Source organism: Varroa destructor, unplaced genomic scaffold, assembly GCF_002443255.2.
Source record: "Varroa destructor unplaced genomic scaffold, Vdes_3.0 BEIS01000001.1, whole genome shotgun sequence".
In the NCBI taxonomy this organism is placed as follows: domain Eukaryota; kingdom Metazoa; phylum Arthropoda; class Arachnida; order Mesostigmata; family Varroidae; genus Varroa; species Varroa destructor.
In genome coordinates this window covers 65,904,566-65,920,464 of record NW_019211454.1, presented here as the reverse complement: position 1 = coordinate 65,920,464, position 15,899 = coordinate 65,904,566, and the positions used below count along the sequence as shown (strand labels likewise).

The following is a 15,899-nucleotide window of genomic DNA, read 5'->3' as shown; positions in this document are numbered from 1 at the left end:
AAATATTACTTTTTCGAATAGGACAAGGCAGCCGGTCTCGCTGTTTCAGCCGGACTGGATAGTGGCGCGTATCCTGTGGGTTATAGCATTAGTGTCCTTTGTCGAAGAGGACAGACCCTCACTCGGACAGAATCATATTCGTCTATACATAAATCGAATACTAATAATAGCGCTAGTAATATTAATACTCTATTCGGATGTAACTTAGCGGTATTTCACTCAGCGATTGTAGCGGTGTTGGCAGCTGATGAAGGACGTAGTGGGAGGGCACACCATTGCCGCTGATGTTGACGCTGTTGCTGATTCGAATACTCTTGCCGTAAGCTGCGTAGATAGCTCGGTGTGAGCTTCACATTATGGCCACTGCCTCTACCGTATCCTCACTGTACTCACTACTGCCGCGCCCGTTTGCCGCCATCAATGCCCCGCTGCCAGCGGCATTAGCAGCAGCAGCAGGAGGAGCAGCAGTAGCAGGGGCAGTAGCGGCGGCAGCAGCGTTAGCGACGGGGCTCATCATCGCAATCATCATCATCATCATCATCATCATCACCAATATAATCATCGTCGTCGGTCGGTCGGTCATTCGGTTGCGGTCGAGGCGACCGGGGACTGGACGACAGAAACGACGGACGAAAACGGCCCAATGCCGTTTTTGTTCGATAACAAAACACTGATATTCAAAGAAAAAAGAAAAAAAAACTAAACAATGTGTGTATGTATGACAGCAACGTGTGGTGAACGCATTTATCCAACGGACGCAGCGGCACAACAAGATCCGATGATGCACTGCACGAGGACATGATGATGCACAAGTATGATGAACGGACTCTCGTTGCTTGTTATCTAACTGGCTGGCTTACTTGAAGGCACCAGGGCGCACTAAGCACATAGATACACATACACTCCGGAATCATTCACGTGCACACGAACGGATCGGGTGCTCTCTGCACAAATGGCAAAGAACGATCTGCGCCGATTAATACGTGCGCACAATAATTGAAAACTCCTCTGCTCAAACGGCGATAAAAGACAGTAGCAACCTATACGTATACTAGCTGGTTTAGTAGGAACTAGGAAACATTGCGTTGCTGCTGTTGTCGTTCCACAACAACTGCGTTTGTACGTAAGACGCACGATATCCTGCCACAGGGCGGCATTTTCCTTCTTGCGCCTCCGACCGCCAAACCCTAATCACTTCTAGGCTCTTACACCTTTTCGAAATGTTTCAAATATTCAAATTCGTTAGTCGTTAGTTGCTGTCGGGGTGCTGCAGTCAGGGAAAAGTTATTGGGAAAGAACATGAGAGGGGACCGTTGTGGCTGTGGGGTGACAACCCCTCAAAAGGACGCGAACAAAATGGCAACAGTACGAAAAAGAGAGACTATTGCAGGAGATTGGCCAAATAAACAAGAAAGAGGGATATCCTGGCCTGGAGCGAGAGACAGAGGCAGGACGAATTTACCTATAGAAACGGAAAAGTGTAGGAAATGCGAGTCATATACAGAGAGACGGAGGGGAAAAGGAGATGAGGGGATTAGCTAGGTAGGGCCAGAGAAGAGGCGCTCAGAAGGAAGATCAAGCGAAAAATAACGGTGCGAAACGTTTCAACGAATGATTGTATCGGTCACTTCATGTGTGACAGTGCGACACACAATGGAAACCCAAAAAAACATAAGAGCAACTTAATGATTTTGAAGACAAGAATAATGACGCCGTCCACTGTATACCAGAACGAACTGACGCCGGCGGCAGCGGTGGTCGGGGCGGGCTGTATTGGTATGATTGTTGGTACACACAGTTGGCTAGACGCGAGAGAGGTATTGTTAGAATCAGTAGTCCCTAGTAGAGAGAGCATTTTTGCTGAGGCTAATAGAAGTCGTTTGCCTTAAATGCTATCGCTGTTATTGCTATGTTTGTTGTAGCAGTATTGGCAGTAGAGGGTAGGAAGCACTCACTGGAGCGCCAGGGACTCGAGGACCGCGCGGCGTCGTTTTCTTCCTTTTCGCACTTTCTCTCCGCACTCTTTGCAGATTTCACCGCTTCAACACTCCACTATCTTCAATCCAACACTCGTTGTGCTGTTGGCCTGTTTGATTTGGCGTTAGAATAGTTATCGTCGTTGTCGCCGTCGTCGTTATCGATGGTAGCGCCGATTTCGGCGGCGCTGGCGCTTGCTAAAAGGCGCTCAGCCCTTGGCACTCGACTCACGGCAGTACGCGGAGGCGCTCGCTCTCTGCTTGTCTCACTCACTCTTGCGGTGTGCGCGCGGGCGCGTGATATACACCACAGCACAACAACACACCAGCGACAGAGCAGCGCGCGCCGTCAACGACGACAAAACGCCGGTGGCTGCTCTTGCATCGGTCCCCGTTGTCGCGCTCGTCGTTGTATTGGTGACGGTGGTGATGGCAGTGGTGCCGGCGGCAGCAGAGGGAACTCGCTCTCGCAACGGAATGGCAGTGGTAGCGACCGTTGCCACACTTGCTATTACTGCTTCTATTGCGACGAAATGAGAGAGCGACATGCGGCCGCAACAGTGTACGCTGGCCCTCGCGCAAATTCTTGCAAAGGCCGCGGTTACGTTCGACTGCTGCCAGCAAGAGTGGCGGCGGCGGCGGCGGCGGCGGCGGCCTGAGCGAATCGCAGCTAACAGAACGAACGCTCAGTGGCAGCAACGTCTGTCGTTGCCGCACTGTTGCTGGTTTCACGAGACTGAGAAAGGAGTATACGGCCGGTGAGAGGTCACTACGATTGTCGCTGCTAGAAAAATGCCGATTGCTACACAGCAACAGCAGCGAAAACGCAAGCGGCACTGACGAAATGATATTCACACGGCGCACAGAGGTGCTACGATGGCGGGGGCATACTGACCACATCCTGGGGCAAACGCGTAAGACAACGGGAGTTCAACGGCACCATCAAGACGACGCGGCGTCACCTAAGACCATAGAGACGGCAGAAACATCGAGTGGTCTCGCACCGCGCGTCGAAGTACCGCCGTGCATGTAAAATCTGCTCGGTACTTAGCTCTTCAGTCATGGCTCTAACCGGTCAAACATTATCGTTAATACTGCTTTTGCTGCTTCTCGTTTTGCAAGTGCTGCGCCAGCCACAAGGCCGACCGTCACGTGAATGTAGGCCAACAAAACGACAGGCGAAAACCTGGCACCGTTCGAGGTAAGTCGCAACGAAAGCTCAGCTGGTTCCAGGCCTGGTGTCGATTTAGTTGAAAATAGCAGTATCCAGTTGCCCCACGGACGGTAGCCACTAGAATACACGGACTATACAAGCATGCAGTACTGAGCACTGACGCTGACAAGAAGAACGCGACGAGAATGCGCGCTCGTATCGCTGCTCACTGCCGTTTCCGGCTATCGCTAAAACGTTGCCTTCCGCACGTCGAGCAGCGTCTTGTTTCTGAGGGTTAGAGAGTAGCAGAGAACGGCACATGTTCAAAGCGCGTGAGCCGTTCGGGGGTGGCGCACGCATGTTGGCAACGCGAAACACGAGGCTAGCATAATGGTTTGACGTATTAGCTGGGCATCGACGCGGCCGCTGCTCCAGCAGCAGATGAGACTGCAGAGCCAAAAGTAGCAGCAATGGCATATGATCAAAACTTGCAGTTTTGAGCACCAAGCAACAGCTAGAACATATCGAATTGACACATATCATTAGGTGGCTAACTGTACGGTCATGGCGTACTGCGACGGATCCAACTCGACTGATGAGTGCACCATTGACAAGCAATACTATCAGATATCGCCTACTGTGATTTGTTTAGATAGGTGAACGAAACTGGACAAAAAATTGACCAAATCCAAAGCTGAACTGTATTGGTCCAACTTCGTTTCGCTTAGCTCCAGTATACGTCGATAATCGTATAGAAGACATATCCGATTTTCACTGCACGCACAGACTTACTATCAACTCGTACACTCAGTGACACACGCACCCAGTTGTATGTTACATACTCTACTCACGGTGATGGCCGCGGGCGTCGTCGACGATGCGCCAGCGAACACATTCGGCCTGCCATGGGCCACGGCAGGATGTCGGTCGGATGTCGACGCGCCGGGGGAGATGGGGGATTCGGTAGGCAGAAGGTGGCGGCGGCAGCAGCAGCAGCTGCTGCTGATGTTATTTGTCGTTGGATGGAACAAACGCGCCGCCGGTGGAAGCGGCGGCGACGGCTGGTAGACAGACAGACAGCGCGCGTTGTTCGGTCGTCACTGCTGTACTAATAGCACCTGCAGCTGCAGCAGCGGCAGCACGACCATGTCGTCGTCCGTACCAGCGCACGGCAGCATGCAGCACTACAATCCGCCCAAGGCTGCTGCTGTTGAAGGAAGGCAGGAAGCCAGCCAGCCAGCCAGGCTGCCTGGCAGCAGCAGGCGAGCCAGACCGATACTCAGGGCTGGCCGATACCCCGTTAGCCTTACGCCTTCCAAGAGCAGCGGGCCACCGCCGATCACGGCAGCACAGATAGAGAGAGAAAGAGCTAAAGAGTGAGAGAAAAGAATGCGGACGGCGAATGATAAAGAACGGAGAGAGGGAAACAGAAGAGAGCTAACGAGTGAGGGAGCACTACGCGAACACACGACGGAACCCACCGACCGACCGCCGTCCGACATTGCTCTCCGTCGCCAGAGGGCGCTCGTTGCCAGCGACCCGCCATAACCTGGCACCCACTGGCCGTCCAGCTAGCCACCATTGACACGGCACAGTCACGCACTGATTGATAGACTGAGGGACCATTAGGGATCGAGGACCGACATTAGGTCGCTTCTGTTGATCTTTGCGTTTAGATGACTTTAGGGGCGCAGACCAACCTAAGACATGAACCCCAGAGAAATCTCAAGCCCCTTGAGAAAGTTCGAAGAGCAGCGCCAGCCTGGGTTTACTTTGAATAACCCCCACCAGCAATCCATATACGCAGCAAATAATATAAGTAACTGCTAAAATACTAAGCCTATACCATCCTAACCTAATCTATACCGTCATCCTTGGTTCTGTCTCAAGCACTGACCGCAATTCGAGTAGGTTAGTAAACCAAAATTATTACGTACGCACCTTTCGTGCGTACTGCAGCAGCGGCGGCCGAAACAGCCGACGCGAACTGGAACAGCGGCGTGTCCTAATCGGAGTTTGCCGCTGAACTCGATGGTGCTATGCAGTATTGCATTATTATATCTGCCTTCATAGAACTAGAACGTTACGAACTGCGTGGCGTCGGCGAGGCTAGCGACATTGGCTACCGGGTACGGCCAGCTGGTAAAGCCAATGACTGACTGAGGGTGCCCTTCTTAATCGCATGGCCATGACCTTGCCCGACACTGGTAACTCGTTGCCATCGTCTCCTAATCATTTCTGGGTAAGTATCAACTGGTGGTCAGTACTGGAATCAGTATATAGCAACCGTACGCTGAACCTTGAAAGAGCAAGATCAGTTAGCATAACAATGTTATTGGTGTTCTCGTTGTCATATCAATCGCCTGCACGGGAGCACTACGCCTAGCGCACGATCCACTAGAATGGAGATCATAGGCCAAAATGGCACCATTAGTATCGATTTTGCTTGTTCTAATGTTTCAGTTTAGATAGTTAATCGAATTAGTCTCTCCAGTTGTAAGCTCTGGAAGTGAGTTCCGTCAACGCTGGAAAGACATTCTACTGCGTAGTTCGGATGGTTAGTCATCAGTGAGGTTTGTAGTGAATATGTTTTCTATAAAATGGACGTAACTGCCCCAAAGATGCTCGCGCCCAACGATACGCGAGCGTATGTTATATAACACGATGATCAGATGAGGCATAACGCTTTCCTCTGTACTATATTCTCTACCATGATAATACCAGACGTTGAAATGGGTTCGACGGTAAATCTATCGCTACAAACGGGCAATTTGGTTTTTGATAGATGCAATTTTTTTTAGAAGTTCACGTTTTAGAAACTTAAACGTGATCACACCCCCATCGAATTTTGTGCCATTAAAACGACACCGAAATTAGCCCTGACTATATAAGCAGTAGCTTTTTTACAAGATAGGCCATTTTGGCCGGCTACAGTTAGGGTACGTACACGAGTAGTATAGCCTGGTCTATTGTTATGAACACTGTATAAGGAAATGGGAAAGCTGCTAAGTATCAAGGTTCGTTTAATATGCTGACCGGGAAAACCAGCCGACTCAATGATAACATGTTTCTTCGAAGCATGTTAGCGAAATACCTAGACATGAGACGTCGTGATCGCAAAATAGATCTTTCGTTGTTCTAGCATTAGAGGAAAAAATCTTAAAGAACCCTTGGAAGTTCGTCCGTAGCAGAACAAATTGAATCAATCACATTTCTAGTTTACCAGGAGTCGAAAATAGTCATCGTTGGCTATGAAGGGACCCTAACAACTAATGGTTCCAAATTAGCTCCTCAATTCAGGACCACGCAGTGCAATCTACTTCCAGTTAGCTGATTATGTTGCAGCCTGGGGAGGCATAGCATGAGTAAGTGCACATCCCCTGCGTAACAAAAATGTGTGAGATTTCTTTAAGTCAGCGCGTTTGGTACAATGTGCTGAGAGCAGCAAGCAAGCAAGCCTATAAGAGGCAAAGTAGAGTCTACAATTTGAGGAAACTTTTTATGCGATATGATTTTGTCCTTTTTTTCTGTAAAACATACTCAGATACGTTGAACTACGTAGAAAAACAAACAGGAGAACATGAAATACGAAAAAATATCTTCAGTGACGTATAACACCGAATATCTAGGCTTGCTTGAAAACTATCCATATTTTCCAGATTTTAACCAACACTCTATTTTTTTCTACTTTGGTATATATATATATATATATATTCTTACTTGCATATGTATTTAAGGGATAAATGAAGAAAGGTTTCATATCATTTCAAGCTAAACTGTAAAGTTGGCTCTATCTAGACTAGTCACCGAGTACCCTAGATAGCTCCCAACGTAGTATTTTTAGTGTTATATTTGATGTCGTGTGCTAATTTTATTATTAAAAAAAATTAATAGATTTTTCAAAGAAAGCATTTCATATGAATTAATATTCGATCTCCAAGGACTTGAGAAGCACTTTTAGGCCTTTTTAGTTTCAGCGGTTTATGGCTTTATGTGTGTTTCACTTAGACTGCCTATCATTTGTTCTTTCTTTATTTATTTATTTATTAGATGACAAAAAAGCGACTACTCGGTTATGATACGGGGCCTATTTGAGTTATTTCTTAAGTCGGAAACCTTTTTTAAACATTTGAAAACAGCGTTTTTTAATTTCTACGTCTGCCGTCCGCGTAACAGATGAATATCTACATAACGAAGTCTAATACTTTTCATGTTTAACGTCGGCTATTTGAGCCGTTAGCCGTAGCTATTACCTTAGATGCTTAACTCCCATCACAAAGCGAAGCGTGTCTAGACCCAAATTACATGCCCCTGAAATTACCAGGTAGCCAGGTAGGTTACTCATTGTGCTCTTACGGGTGCGTGTAACACAGCGTTTTGTAGTAAACTGTTTCATAGACGAAGTCTAAATGGCGCGAACCAGGAAGAAAAAGAATGTTGGCATGTCTGGGTCTGAATCGAGCCGGCACGTTTTTTTTTTAGCAGAGTTAATAAATGTTGTTTTGAGCCCATTAGACAATTTTGGCTTTACGCGGATAGGCAAGTAGCTCTAAGTAACTTTATTGGCTCTCTGATTTAGATAGAGTTTCGATAGAAAATGTTCGATTTAGATTACGTCAGTCTAGTTTTTGATGAAAATAATGACGATTTAATGTTGCAATCTTTAATCATACGTTCTAATCCTTTCCTTAGTACTAGGTACAAAAAGGTCTCACACTAGAGTTCTGATACCTATTCGAGGTACCGAGCGAGGTAATACATGATACATACTTGCGTACACTTCCATGCACGCCTGTTTATTTATGAATGCACGTAGAAAACACGACATTACTTACTTGTTTTTGCGGTTCTACGCTATTTTGCGTAGCGAACTTCATTAGATACTTTGAACTACTTGAAGAACTACTCTGGTCGAAATTCAGCACTCGATTCAGATCCACTGCACTGCTTTTCACTCAGGCTCTCACTCTGTTTCGATCCGTTGTTCCCATTCAGAAAGTCGGCGAAATATATTGCAAAATCCATAAGCGGCGGACGTGAATCATAATGAATTATCATTGAGTTTGACATGTTGAAGTAACATCAACGGCGAAACAGGTTTCATCTGCTATGGTCTAGTTACAGCCAGAGATACTTATAACCGATAGTATTTTTACACAATTACAGAACAGGAGCAAGCAAATAAACTGTAATCTAATTATAGGTACGTGGCTTTTCCTTGTTTTAGCCTAGAAATTTAAGGTTAAAACAAACAAGATTGTACAGCCGGACTAGACAACACATAGATCTGCAATAAGAGTACAATGTGGCCGCAATATCTCCAGAGTAAATGATTTGGAAAACAGTACATATGTTGCAAAAACAAACTAATCATGCATTCTATAAAGGTCGTCTAACAGAAGAGAGCCGCAAGGAACACCGAAACTTCGCTAAGTAGCAAAGATTATAGTGGTAGCTAAATAATAGATTTGATTTGTTTTTCCGCTTACCTAACGCGATGATGACCGCTAAAAGCTTACATCATAAAAAAAACTGTCACACTTTCCTACGAAGCAACGATAAAGCTACAAATGAAAATAATGTAAAATGACGGAGGAACAAAGTGAGACAGACCTCTTATGATCAGAAGTAAATAAACAAAAAGTGATCCGTTTTAATTAGCTCTACATTCAAACAAGCTTAGATCGAGCAGTACGAGCTTTAGGCATCACACGTCACTATTGCAGACGTTATTTTTGCCGTTGGTATACTCAGCTTGAACATTTTACTGAACTGGTTTCGTTTTCTAGTCTGGTCTTATTTCTTTAGTTGACTATAGGACTCATAGAACGACAGATACCATCAACGATAGAGCCATGGACAAATAGAACTGAAAATATTAGAATAATATGCCCTTCTATATCGCCACGATTCTGTCATAAATCTTTTTACTTTTTCCACTCGTGCACACGTAAAAAAATGTGTATTTGTTTATAATTTTTGTTCAAACGTTATTACTTGTTGTTAGCGTCTTTGCAAGAGCGTCAACTGACTAATTCGTTGCTAATGAACAGTCTCGCTTATTAAATTAAGCATTTTTTTTGTAAGTATACACATTTAATAAAAAAAATATGGATTTTTATTGGTGTTTTTTTCATAGTGGAGTGTTTATACTGTATACATAATTTTATTCGACTTAAAAATATGTTTACAGTAGAACGAATGCGTATTAGAGGTATAACTAAATGTTCACTACTGGATCACTTGCTTATTCCACTAAAACCTAATCTCAGTTACTATAGCCTTTAGAGTTTTTATAGCCACATAGTGAGGTCATTTGGCCTCACATTCTCAAACAATTCCAAAGTATCAAGGCCGAAAATGCGGCTATCTCTACGAAGGCTATCATCAGTATCATTTTTGAATCCGGAAAAATGATGGGGAATTGATAAGAGAGATGATCGACATGCATTTCCTCCGGGTCGCCGACACAAAACGGCCGAATACTAAATAGGACGCGTCTCTGAGACAGGCCAAGGTTCGTTCGACTAGCGAATATATCACGAACTACTACGAAAGTAAGCCCCCACTACTTGGCTTGTAAACCTGACTGGTCGCGGAAGCTTACGGTAATTATCACAAGAAAGATACGTATGCCAACGCCCTCAAAAAACTGCAAAAAAGCATCGATTCGGGTCGGCACGATGTTGTCATTACGAGTTAGAAGTTCATAAAAATGAAGAGACGGATCTTACTTTTAAGGAAACTTACTATGGAGCTTTAGCCAATTTCGTGAAAAACTACAAAAAAAGGATTTATGCCACGGTAGACGGAACGGCTTAGGTAAAGCTAATCATTAGAAACCTGATAGAGGATACAAGCAAAAAGAAAAGGTTCAGCTGGCTTTTAACGTCATCATCGGCGTAAAGGCAATGTTCAGGCTGAATCTATCGAAGGGACAATAGGCAGGTTGTCGGTCGCTGTCGAGCTCTCGTATGAGACCACAGCTAAAAAGGTGCTAACCGGATGATGCTTTAGCGAGTGTCAGAGTGAATCACAGGTGCAGAAAGATACCACAGGTACAGTCCCGCCAACCACATCGCGAAAAGTTGTAGCTTGTCATAACTGCAGGGGTACTAGTCCTACTACAAATACAACGGGGTCTGCCCAGTGTATAGCAAATGAAAATGGGTAAGAGTTTTTAAGAGGACAACAGGCAGTAAAATTAAGGACTTCCCTATAGAGCAAACGGCCCTACGGACCATCAGAGAATAAAAGCAACGAAATGACGAATGCTAGGGGATGTCAGCAGGGGATGATGGAGGCAAAAACGCAATATCTGACACGAAAGAACACAACTTCACCTGAAAGCTGTTGGCAACAAGCGAAGAAGACCCTGAGCACATTTAATGTTTAAGGCCATCTAAGTAAACTGCGATCGCAGCAGGCAAGTCCAAAACTCTTTCGAATATATATGCGACAGGGGAATTGAGACAATTGTCACTGCTGTGCGAACCAAAGAGGATGGTCAAAAATAATTTCCACTGAATTAATGACAGTAGTGTGGACACGTGCAAAGTATTATACATAGGGGCAAAATGGCCACTAAGAGACGAAGCGCTTCTAGTCCTGTTGAAGTAGTATAAACGGGTCGCTACATGGGCTAAACGCTTTCCTGGACAATGTAGCGAAGTCATCACGAGCTTGAGGTTAGATCGTTTGACGTCTGAGACATTTTCAACGCAGCCTTGAAGACATAGGGGGTCGTGCTGAACCAACTGCAGAGGAAGAGCTTCGGCGGAATAAGTTGCGATGCACGGCATGACCATAATGAATTCTGATCAGTTAATATATAGAGATAAGGTGGAGAATTTCTGTAATCACTACTGCATCCAGTACAGACCAAGAATAGAAGACTGACAACGGCTAAAACTCTCTCATCGCCTCTAGGGATAGGTTTTGAGGTGAAGTAGCTACAGCAAGGTTTATTATTGCATTGAATAGAGGGCAAGCCAGTGGGCGTAGATGGTCTACAGGCTCAGCTGAAAGGCACATGCAAATAAGCCACCCGTTAGCCTAGCGAGAGGAATCAGACGACATTAATGTAATCATACAACCAAACAACTAAGGGAGCATGGTCAAGATCTTACAGAGCTAGCGACAGGTCAAATGACTGAAAGAACGTGTAGCAGTGATCTTGAAGAATACACGAGCTCTTTCACACTGCAAAGGAAGACCATGAAAGCTGAAAAGCAACGCTGGATGATTTTTAAGGGGCAAGTGTAACATGACCCGTAAAGTAAACCGTACAATATGATACAAGGAAAAACGATAACGAACATACCGGAAAAGGAAAAAGAAGAGACCATCCGAATTTTCCCCATTACAGCTTCCCTTCACCAGAGCGGCATACGAAATCAGCCGAAGGACACAACAGAAGATGATCGAGATAACGACAGACAAAACCCAGATTGCAGGAGCACGCCTTACGCTAGTCCGCGTTTGGTTTGATACGGAATGCCACCGGTGACGACAAATGTCCTCTCTAAAAGCTTCGTTGGTTGCCAAAGTGTTCACGAGTGGCCTTTCATATACGGCTTTCCTGGCTGTATGGAAAAAAGTTCTCGTACTCCTTATCGTAGAGGGTGGTAGAAGCTACCACCGCATTTGTTACTCGAATCATTGGCCAGAGAATTGAAGGCAGTAATAGAAAAGAGGTTCCGAAACTTTACGCTCTCCAGTTCCCAGAATGGACTCCGGAAGCATCGTTCTGTGCTCACGACAATCAACACAGTGTTACAGAAGGTAGAATCGGTACGCAAACCTTTATAGATGCGAAAGATTTCTTCTTGAGTGTATATTACAGACACTGGATGCTTAGAACGCGTTTAACAACTTGCCATAAAGAATAATACTTATCTGCCTGAGGAGAGGAAATGTTTTGCAATATTTCACTGGAATGGATAATCGCCCTATCATTAACTAGGGCATAACCTTTCTCATGATTTCAGAAGTCTCTCAAGGCTCCACATTTGACCCTCTGTTGTACAATCATCACGATCTACAACGAACTCCTTCATCTAGAGAGCTTTCCCTTGGAGGTGGAACTTATAGATGTGTCGACGATCTTGCGATCATTGTGCAGGCAACAAGGCCAGACAAGCTGGGGCACAGGGTACAAAATATACTGCCAGAGATCAGTGTGGGATCAGTATGTGCGAGAAGAGTAAGCTAAGACTAGCCCTAGCGAAATCAGAGGCTGTATTTTTTTACAGGAAGGAAACCTGGTCCGGATATTTCTCTTATGCTAAATAGTAAATAGATCACAGTGGTGAAATTAGTCAGGTATCTAGGCTCGGCAAAACTAAGCAAGGACATCTATGCCCCATGTTGGGCAGGCGGCATCGGTCGAAATCAGGAAACTGATGCCAAACATTCACGAATCTACGGTCGTTAAAGCCGCCCATTGCCTTCATTGAAACGACGGTTTGGATCATCCCGTCTTTGGTACAAACTGCCCAGATTCGTGTCCACACGAGTAAACAGAGCTGTTAGCCAGTTCTGGGAGCACAGCGTATACAACCAAAGGCTGACCGGTGCAACTCCAGGAGAGTCAAGGAGAGAAAAGACTATGAATGCTTTACACTTAGTATCGTACCTGCACCATATAGGCAAGGCACCTTCAGACTCGCGTGCCCATTGCGATCTTCCAGTTCACTGAATGATGACGTGCGCACCTTGGCACAATGCGCTGCTTACAACATGATCAGATAAGACTTCAAACTCCGTAGAGGGTTAGCAGCAAGCATCGAAGGCCTAGTAAAACATATATACGAGGTTCCAGAAAGCAGTAAAAGCCTGGCAAGACTTTACTTAAGCATATCATCGACAAGAATAGAAAAATGTTTGCTGTAGAGTATTGGGAAATTATGGGAGCAATTCCGTTTTTTGAAGAAGCAAACATTTTTTTTCAAAACTAATATTATAAAGCTCTGAGAACTTTCAAGATCGTATTTTCGCGGCAGTCTTATAGCATGCTGTTTAAACTGCATCGCGCATGCGATTGCTTTTAAAGTAATTTGTGACGACGGGATTGTAATAAGGCACCTATGCGCAGTGCGTTATGTTCAGAATAATCATAAACATGAGTCAGGATTAATCGCGGAAATGTTATCAGGATGGTGGACAACTACGCTAGTTCAACATACTTCGATTAAGTGGTTTTCGAAGAAGTACAATCGTCGTACGTACCTACATTTGGGTTGGTCAAAATTCTTCCTTACGTTGCTTGGGAGAAATCTATGAAAACCTATGATAGATTCTGATCATATTCCTTAACCTAGATAGGTGTCCTTGTGAGCATATTTGTGTCTAGGACATAAATGCCTTTAGCCGATATTGTCTCGAAGTTTAAGTGATTGCTGTAGCATCTGTTTAGGCTACGAGATAGTAAACCTTTGGCAAATATGCTAGTATGCCTTTTCTTTCACGGCAATCATGGTTCCTCTATGGTTCTTCTCAACTGTTGCGTTAAGCAGATATCATTAGAATGTCTCATATTTTTGCAGTTCTTTTGATTTTAGGTCTGAAAAACATGCCTAATTATGATTTAAACAACAGTGCTTTTACTGATATAGTTCAGTGCAGCAATTATTTGATTTCTTGTTCACGGATAGCTCAATTAACGAAATCCGATAAAAAGCAATAGTTTTCCAGAAAACCATCAATAAAGAATTACGAGCTAACGTGTACATTGAGGGAAATCCTTAGCGGATACACTTTGAAAGGTACACAAACAAGGATAAATAAAAAAATGGCAAATCATCGTTAATTTTAAGTTAATTTTGACAGCTAGTAGACCAGTGGAACACTTTCCACCGATGTTCATGCATCGGTGAGAAATGACCGTTTTAGTCCAGGGTAGACAGTGGGTAAGTACCTTCAAGTTAACAACTCGCAACTTCAAGGTACAACTCGATTAATATTCCATAAACGAGAAATAATACAATAAATGTTATAAATACAGTAGCTGGTAAGCGGTCGGAAGCCGTGGCTCTCGAACGAAAGTACGCAAACTAAATATTCATAGATTTTGTGGTTGAGATGGTCATTAATAATACCAGTATTAATAATATTCCACTTGATGAAATCTTATATTACGGCGGCTATATTGTGGCTCCGAGGATTGCGCCGTTCTCCAAGCAAATATAAAAGAGCTACCGACTCCGTGCTTTACGAATGGTTTTGATTTTTGAAAGTCACAGCACAACTTCATCCGTGCCCTCATTTCTTCAAACAGTCAATCTCGGTTCAATATTTTCGTGAATCACGTGGTCCTTCGGCTCAACAACCCGTAAAATGAGAAAGATTATCAAATCCCCAAAAGTATCTAAAACTCTTGAGTGATATATTTTTTATAAGGTAAGTGAGCTTGCGATTCCCTATCTAATTTACCAGAAGCTATCTATATTTGTAGATTATAGCATAAGGTGAGTTCATTACATACCGCCATTTCTTGACTGTTGGATTAAGGACAAGAATTCTACGTGCAAACCATGTCCAGGCTGTGCAGTACAACTCTTGCGCACAGAATTCACTTCGCTCTTAAAGCCCTCGAAAAGCCCCAGAAACAAAGTTAGTAGGAACTTTAGAAGGCGATTTCTAATATCGTGATAACGTGTACCTATCGAGTAGTTTCTACCGACTATAACGTAAACCCGAATATATCAAACACTATTTCACCCTGTTTCGGTCGCAAGTGTGTTATTTAGTAGCCGATAATAAACATAACACATACGAATATGATTGTGTAAATATATATTTGAGAAGGCGAACCATGCATTGCAAATTCAATATGGTTTTAAATACAATAGAGATCAATATAGCCAAGCAATGTAAAAAGGACCGGCAAATTTGGACTTCGGATTACTGTTTTTTTTCTGCTTTTTAAGCTAGATAACGCTTCGCCAATCTTATTTGTCTCCATTATGGTTGAAGTAATAACTTCATTGAAAATGTGATTTCTCTCATAGCTTGTTGTCTTTAGATATATAAAATAAAATCATTATTTCGAACCATCGGTTGTCTGTCGAATACGTTGAGCTGGACCTCAATGGTTGGCACATCGTTCGTTTTTACTTTTTAGTGTTTATTTCTCTTTATTCAATTTGATCTATTGTCATCAAGTTTACTTATACTTAGTTGCAATTCATCTGCACGTGAGGAACTTGCAATTATTGTTAAACAAGTAACGAAGGCTACGAATGTAATGATTTAAGTGAGGGCCCATTTGGTAACAGACGTTGCTAATAATATAGGTACCGCTAGAAAGCAAACAGATGTCTCGTCTTACTATTACGAACAAGTTATTTTTACAACAAATTTTTAAAGGAGCGTTAGATAAAAATTGAAGTGTCTTCAATAAAATGCAATTAGTGTCGATTTTCAGTGAGGATTAAGTGAAAACTCATCATCTGGATGATACTGTCAAGTTGGGACCTTATTACCATTAACCGCGATTAGGACACTGTCGCTCATCATTAACTACTCAAATCATTTGTCATCTGCTTGTAATTGGCTTGAGCTGTGAACGTGGGCTATGTTGACTTATTAACGACAAAAGTTTTTTGTTGTCTAATAATTGCAACAAACCCGATTTGGGCTTGCGTGTTGAGTCGCGTGTATAAAGTCACAAATGAAAAACGTACAAATGCACGTGTGTAGCATACAGAGATACATTATATATTCGTTTTCTTCGAATCGTTTCTTATTCATTACAAATTACCATAATA

At 43.8% G+C, this 15,899-nt stretch overlaps 2 protein-coding genes across 10 annotated transcripts in view; one reads left to right on the top strand and one right to left on the bottom strand.

The window, feature by feature from the left end:
• LOC111246425 (uncharacterized) overlaps nucleotides 1-4,431 on the bottom strand; it is a 41,930-nt gene extending 37,499 nt beyond the window's left edge. For 2 of the 6 annotated variants that reach the window (XM_086984684.1, XM_086984681.1), the window contains exon 1: nucleotides 1,956-3,905. The gene's annotated coding sequence lies outside the window, so the exon portion shown is untranslated. The other 4 variants (XM_086984699.1, XM_022795990.2, XM_086984698.1 and 1 more) reach the window with 4 other exon arrangements.
• nwk (FCH and double SH3 domains nervous wreck) overlaps nucleotides 1-15,899 on the top strand; it is a 107,293-nt gene that overhangs the window by 58,112 nt on the left and 33,282 nt on the right. The gene's annotated exons all lie outside the window — the stretch shown is intronic.